At 42.5% G+C, this 7,970-nt stretch overlaps 1 long non-coding RNA gene across 1 annotated transcript in view; it reads right to left on the reverse strand.

Annotated features, from left to right (window-relative positions):
• Positions 1-7,970, reverse strand: part of LOC109512493 (uncharacterized) — a 30,199-nt gene that overhangs the window by 6,992 nt on the left and 15,237 nt on the right. The window contains exon 2 of the long non-coding RNA XR_002167544.1: positions 4,489-4,606. This is a non-coding gene — a long non-coding RNA (uncharacterized LOC109512493). The remainder of the gene's footprint in view (positions 1-4,488; positions 4,607-7,970) is intronic.

Raw genomic sequence — 7,970 nt, forward strand, 5'->3', positions numbered from 1 at the left:
TTTCCTTTTTCCCCCGTCCCTCCCCCCCCCCCCCCCCATTTATCTTTCTTCTCGCAGATTGGTGGAAGCTCAGTCAATCTTGACGAGTTTATGTCTCACATTCAGGCCCCTTGAATGATTCTCTCCGAACTTAAAAGTTCATCACCACTGTTCCTCCAATGCACTTTAATTTCATTGAGTGGTATGGCCTCGAGTTTCTCCTCCAGCATGGTATTTTTTGTTGTTGTATATTTTCACTCCATTCTTAAAGTGGTGATAAGCCACCCGCTGCTGATTTTCAATTTGCCTCCTTATTTCACTGCAGTGCACACTTGAAATAAATTAGCATCCATGCGAATCATAACTCTTAAGATCTTTAATGCTGTCGATCACACTCGAGTGGTATTCCTCAAATAAACAAGTTCGTCACAAAACAGAATACTAACCTCGCTCGCGGTACAAACAAAATGACATCACCACTCATAGTCGGTAGATAAGACACATGATGTCCAGTACTAACATGGGGTAAGAATACAGAACAACTTTTGATAATGATAACAAATATGAATATCAGCCAAACGTTGGCTCTTATCTGGAAAAATTCGCAAATGTTGCTATGTCACATGGTGAGAAGGGAGGCCTTGTGAAGGTGATGCTGGCCATACCCGCCTGCCAACTGGCATTTGTATGATCGCCAGTTGAAACTGACCCTGAATCTAAACATAAAACAAGGAGAATTACGTCTTGTGTATTCAAAATAACCATATAGCTTAGCCTTCCAGTCGCTAACTTAATGCTTGTGCTAAATAGCATCTATGCTATTTAACATAAGCTAAATAGCATAGATGTGACCTTTTATCACAGTCATATATACTTTGTCCTCTGAGAAGAATGACAAATAATAGTGCCGTACCGAGGAGCTCAGAAGAGTGAGACTAATCAATGAACATCTGGCACAAGCGACTAGCTCCACGGCCATTCACTTGATGCAGTGTAACCAAATTTTTATTCTACTTCACTGACATTACTGTATGCTTTTTATGAATGAAATACATTAAGAAGTGCTATTTTTCCTTTTTAAAATAAATTAAACGTATACCCTACGGGAACGCTGTATTCTCATGCCCGTGCGCAAACTCGTTCATTGCACACTTGTCTTAACATCTAACTGTGGTATGTCAGGACCATCGTAAAAACAAGGACCCTCTCTGAGCAAGAGATCTCAGCAAATGTATTTCTTTGCAGTGGATTTCCCCAGGGCCGCCTTAATTAATTGCGACGGTATAGCTGATATAATATATTTCCTCAAATAGTCCCTACTGGTCATGCAGTTTCATGCATCACAAAGTCCTAATAATGTCATTTTAAACACCGTTGCCAAAGTCATTGTTTTAATATTATCATGAAGTATTTGAGTATGTATTTCGGTAATGGATTAGTAGGTCATGTTAGACAGACTCAATGAAAATAAACACCTCACAGACTTGCAGGGTCACATTGGAACTGAAGGAGGACTGAAAGACAGCAGTGCAGACGATAGGACACGAGTACATTCCATTACAACAGGAAGATTGAGGGAGTCTGAGAACATGTTTTAGTGGCAGTGGGATTTCCCACTGGGCCACCGAAGGGATCTTGCAGTTCCCACGACAGTCTGATCTGAAAGGAACTCACAATGACCTAAGGACACCAAATGATTACAAAAAAATAAGAAGAATAATAAATAAAGTCCATGTTCACAGACAGGTCAATTAAAGACAAATACCCAAGGTCCAAGGAAACGTAACCAGATGTGTGACCAATCGGAACAAGTCCATGTTGTGACTAGGAAAATCCTTTTGAGAAAAAAAAAACAAAACAATTAAAAGTCCAATTTTAATTTCAGACTGGATTTTGAACACTAATCAGCCGGCAAATTCATTTTGCCAGAAAATTAAAGTGGTGGGAGTTTCGAAGGTCTTTTCTTTCTTTGCCAGTGCCACTAAGCAAAGGATAAGAGATTAATCACGGGAACGTTCAGAGTATTAAGTCTCCATTATTTGTGTCTTACAAGGCTTGAGAAACATCAAACCAATAGAACATAATGTTCTGGCTTGAATGCCCCTCATATTTCGGCTACAAGTTTACCCGAAGTAACTAAACCAATACTACCAATGTTAGGTGTACCGAATATTTTGGGTGTGTCTCATATTCTGACTGTGCTGAGTTTTCTGGCAAATGTTACACACTATTCAATATTGGGGGTGTACCTAATATTTTGGACCTTGGTTTACAGTGAATATAAAAAGTCTACACACCCTTGTTTGAAAGCCAGGTTTTTGTGAGATGAAACTTTGATATGGTGTATAAACTGTACAATTTTTGGGGGGGAGAGATGAAGTCAAAATAAACAAGTAAGGTTGCATAAGTGTGCATACCCTCATAACTGGAGATGTGGCTGCGTTCAGAATTAACCAATCACAGGAAAGCTCATGATAAATGAGAATCAAAACGCAACTTCCAAGCCCCTCAGATTAATACATGTAAGATGTTCTAGTAGGCTTTTGCTGACATGATTTGGTGAGTGAGAAAGGAGGGTGCTTTTTAGTAGAAGCCTGAAGGTTTTGTGCTAACAATGACTAGGAGGGCAGACTAGACACCGGACTGCGAGTCAGTCACAGGCCATGTACCAGACAAACGTTGAAAGAGACTGGGTTGTCCATCAGTGTGTGTATGATTGGTTGTTTGTCTATATGAGGCTTGTGATTGGCCGGTGACCGGTCCGGGGTGTCTCCGAAGGTCGGCTGAGATACGTTCCAGCCTCCCGCACTGCCCTAATGAGGCCAAATGCAAAATAGATGGATGGAGGCTATGGTATCTGTTTTCGCCCATTCAAATCATCAACGGTTTGACTTCGGAACCCACAATTAAATTGATTGATGTCCCCAGAGGTAGACGCGCATATAAATGAACAGGCACAAAATAGATCTGTTCCCTTACTGCAATCCATCTTCATTTTTTTATGGCCGCTCAGCAGGATTAATGGAGGACTCGCGGCCACGCGCCACTCTTGTCTTTATTTAAGGAAGCGTCTCATTGGATTGCTAACATACTAATGGAGTTGGAGAAAAGCAAAAGCCGCCCAATAGGTGCGTGTGTAGCGGCATCATTTCTTCTCTCTGTGTGTCAAACTCCGATAGCAAAGGTGACACAAAAATAAATTCTTAGGGAAAGCACGACTTTGCTTGTTAGCGGACTCAATGTCACCTGAGTAAGACGTGTCTCGGGATTCACCTTCAACAAATTTTAGTCAACAACTCAAGCCAAGGAAGATTTGATCATTTCGAGCCTCACCAGGCAATATTGAAAATATGTCAAAAGTGTGGTTGACAACAAGCGTGTCCGAAAACTAATGTAACAATGGACAATTGAAAAATAACCAGTGTGCCACAATCTGTGTTTGAAAAGGGTATTTCATGATCAAAATATCCCAACATGGTAAACTGAGCTGGGCATTGACAATGGTATATCGCCGTCATCTTCTCATCACCAGACTCCTGTGACATATTTGTTCCCAACAGGAAATGACTATCACTGAGGGGCGTCTCATTCCCAAACTCTTTTTATCCCTCTTTGAACGTGAAATAGCTCACGTCTGTGAGAAATGAGTCAAACGAGCCCACTGATATTGGTGTCTTCCACTAGCTCAGGTGGAAAATTAATATGCCAGTGGATATACCGTAGTGACTTTATCAACGCTGTATTGCAATACCAAGGCAGCTGAATTCTTTCAAATTTTTTTAAATCCATTTTCAATCATGTACATTGGCCCAACATATAAACTCTTAGGTTTTAATACAAATATTAATGGAATATCACAGCAATATCCAAAATGACAGCAAAATATAAAACATTTGCAGACTATAGTCAGAGGATATACTACAAATAAACGATTTCTAATACTGTAATGATCACTTTTGATTGTGACGTATTGATTTAACGATATGGTTGTTGTTGTTTGCCATGTGGAGGAGCAGCAATGGATCAATGCATTGCTAAATTACTTTGTGTTCATTTTCTATTTGGAAAAATAATTGCAGTGATTATTAGTAAATAATAAGATGAATACGTAGATTTTTATTTTAGTCTTTTGTTATGAAAAAAAAAAAGGTCAACACAGCCAGCCACCCTTCACACAATGGGATCATTGTGGGATGACGCAAATGAACGTGATTGGCAGTGACTGCCCGGCAAGAGTTTTAAATGAAAATTTGCAACAGCAGTCACAGTGCAGATGAGAAACGCAGCCAACAATTCCTCTCAAGCAAAGCCATTTGTTTAATTTGCTCGTTTTGCGTGTCCAGGCTTACCCGTTTACAAGAGAAAGAGCGAGAGAGAAGGAGGGCTGTGCAGTGTGTATGTGAATAACAGACTATTTTGCATGGGTTGGCGCAAGAGATGGCTTAGCGAATTAGTTGTTGGCAGAAATTTACAATTCCCAAACATTTATTAAGTGGCAGTGCACAGTACCTGTGGTCCCTGATGCAGAATCTGGAGCTGGGCCTTGCAGGGGAGCTTTAATCAACTCTGCCAGGACCACAAATGCAATCCAAAGACGCTTGGCATCCACGTTTCATCCATGGAAAACCTTGAGAGGCCATGAGAAACGAGTTAAAATAACATGTTTTTTTTTTTTTCCTGGCCAACTTGAAATATGTATTTGATTCTTGTTTCTTTTCAAACTTGAAAAATCTTCTGGACTGCCATTTTTTTTTTTTTTTTTTTTTTAATGGTCCCTGCTGGATTATATTCTGTCACAGTTCATGAACAGTGGAAATTAAATTATGTTGACTGGACTAGTGTAGCAACACACACACGCACACACACGCACGCACGCACGCACGCGCGCGCACGCACGCACGCACGCACGCGCGCGCACGCACGCACGCACGCACGCACGCACACACACGCTTTCATCATTCATCACTTGAGGCTTATCACTCAGATAGTTAAAATGACGACAACCTGTTTGCTCTGCATAATTCCGCGGGGGCTAAATCCCTTGCTGTATCTCTGCGCGCTGCCATTGATCGGACTCGTCGAAGAAATCCATTCGATGAGTGACAGTGGATAAGGAATCTGCTGAAGCAAAAAGCTGGACCATGAATATTTTATCTGATGGTGTACCTTCAGAAAATAGAAAGTCAATTGGTGAATTAAATAAAATGTAAACAAGGGCAATATCGGACTCTCGTTACACTCCAGCGGCTTTTATCGACATGACCTGCAGGTTTATTGTTTAATTCCAGTTCAATCATTTTTTTTTTTCGTTCGCCAAGTTATAAAACCGCCCTTTAATTTAATTTCGCAAATAAACCACATTACCTCAGATACACACAGGATGTCTTTTTAAATACAGTCAACGGCTCTCGCGTTGGATTTCATTAGATTGCATGTGCAGGTGTCCCTAATGAGGTTCCTTTCAATTAAATGGGGGCATTTTTGGACGCGATGCTTGAAATTTCTTCACAGCGGCTTCCAAGTTGAGATAAGTTTTGGTGACTTCGCCGCGAGTGGTCGCATTTCATTAACATTCCCAGTTCCCTCGTCGCCGCATCGCTGCCAGGCTCTTCCAGTGTGCGCGCATGTGTGTCAGACCCGCTCTGCAATCAAGATGAATGAGCACCAAGAGGAGAGTAAATGCTCCATGGGGGTGTGGGAAGGGAGGCGAGACGGGTGATCGACGGGTATGGAAAAGTGACGGATGTCAGGGTGGACAGATGAGATGGGCGGGTTGCCAGAGTTCTCCAATAAGGCACACGGGCTCATAAGGAATCCTGACAGATGTAGGGCAGGATGGGAAAGATCAACAGACATACGTAGGCTATTCCCATATGGTCTCTGTGCCGTCCACTGCTCCATTTATTTATTACCCTACACATATACTGATGTTTTTTTTTTGTTTTGTTTTTTAACGTCTTAACAGATTTTGAAGATGTGAAAGGGACTACGACATGACAAGGAAAACAACGTGCTACTTCAGCACGCTACTGTCCACATGGTCATTTTTTCAGTAATAAATAACTTGGGTTGTCTTTAACACCAGTTTTACTTTTTTTGTTCATCTAAATGTGTTTTTGTAAATCGTGTATGCTTGTCTTTAAGTGCACATTTTTATCCTGTGTTTTAAGCTCTTGTAAAGTGTCTTTGAGTATGATGAAAAGCGCTTTCAAATAAAATGTCTTATTATCATTATTATTATTATTTAAGCATGCGGTATTAAAATTGGATTCCTTGTTTCCGGTCATTTCGGGGATCAACAGTTCAGAGTGTAGCCCTCCTACTGCCCGAAGACTGCTGGGATCGGCTGCAGCACACCCGCAAACCTTTTGAGTAGAAGCGGATTCGAAAATGGATGGATCGATGGACGGATCAAATGAATGTCATCCCTCTTATTCAGTGTTAAATCATCACTTATTCATGATGCAGCGGGTGAATATCCTCTTTTGCTTTGTAATGAGAGCCACTGATTTCTGTTCACTCGATTGTTTCTGCTCTCCTGTCAAAAGGAAGTCACTTCTCTGGGCTAATCGATCAGCTTCCAGAATGTTTGCTCTACAAGAATGTATCATTAGTAAACATTTCCCAGTTGATGTGATAAACACCCCAAGCAGTACAAAGCTAATAAACTACTTTCCCACTCGTAAAAAGTCTTTGGGAAGTTACTCCGGGGTGGGGAAAAAAAAAAAGTGTACAAAGGTAGGCCATAGCCTTTGCAAAGAATATAAATAGCATGTTGCTTGGAGACAATTAATCATGAAGCAAAAAAAAACAAAAATTGTGCTGCAGCAGCAAGGTGAAGAACACGCTTGTGTGCACTTACTGCTTACACAAGCAAGGCTTGGCTAACAGTGTTTTTTAGTGCCACTTTTGTGTCACTGACAGTTGTTAGCAACAGACACTGGAGTCCAAAAACGGGCATGTCATCCCTCTTATTCAGTGTTAAATCATCACTTATTCATGATGCAGCGGGTGAATATCCTCTTTTGCTTTGTAATGAGAGCCACTGATTTCTGTTCACTCGATTGTTTCTGCTCTCCTGTCAAAAGGAAGTCACTTCTCTGGGCTAATCGATCAGCTTCCAGAATGTTTGCTCTACAAGAATGTATCATTAGTAAACATTTCCCAGTTGATGTGATAAACACCCCAAGCAGTACAAAGCTAATAAACTACTTTCCCACTCGTAAAAAGTCTTTGGGAAGTTACTCCGGGGTGGGGAAAAAAAAAAAGTGTACAAAGGTAGGCCATAGCCTTTGCAAAGAATATAAATAGCATGTTGCTTGGAGACAATTAATCATGAAGCAAAAAAAAACAAAAATTGTGCTGCAGCAGCAAGGTGAAGAACACGCTTGTGTGCACTTACTGCTTACACAAGCAAGGCTTGGCTAACAGTGTTTTTTAGTGCCACTTTTGTGTCACTGACAGTTGTTAGCAACAGACACTGGAGTCCAAAAACGGGCTGTGTTGTGATATCGCGAAGGGAGTGCTTCTCAAACTGGGGTCTGAAAAGTGCTTCACTACAAAATTGGTGATTTTAGTCGGCTTCAGACCCCCGTCGCGAGATGACGGCAGCGCACTTCACAGTGGCGTCCTGCCTGTTCGGCTGTCAGACGGTGCTCCGTGCCTTCTCCGCCCCTCTGCGCCCCGTGGTGGGGGTCGACGGGGCCTGTGTTTGGGCTACGCTGCTGTGGACCGTCCTGTCGCTCCTCCGTCTGCCCGTGGGGGGGACTGCTGCGGTGCTCAGTGGCGGGGCTTCTTGGGCTCCGCTTCCGGTGGTCGGGCTCCCCGCCTGCGCTGCACCATTTCCCGGGCGTCACTCCTCGTCCTTCCCGGAGGTGCATCCGCCGTGGATTTCGTCGGGGCTTCCACCTCGATGGCTCCAGGGTCATCACCTCCTCTGGTCGTCCTCCCGCCGGCCACACTGAGACAGCGGCAGAAACGGCCGGCGGGCC

The sequence above is a fragment of the Hippocampus comes genome, unplaced genomic scaffold, assembly GCF_001891065.2.
Source record: "Hippocampus comes isolate QL1 unplaced genomic scaffold, H_comes_QL1_v1.1 scaffold57, whole genome shotgun sequence".
Lineage (NCBI taxonomy): Eukaryota > Metazoa > Chordata > Actinopteri > Syngnathiformes > Syngnathidae > Hippocampus > Hippocampus comes.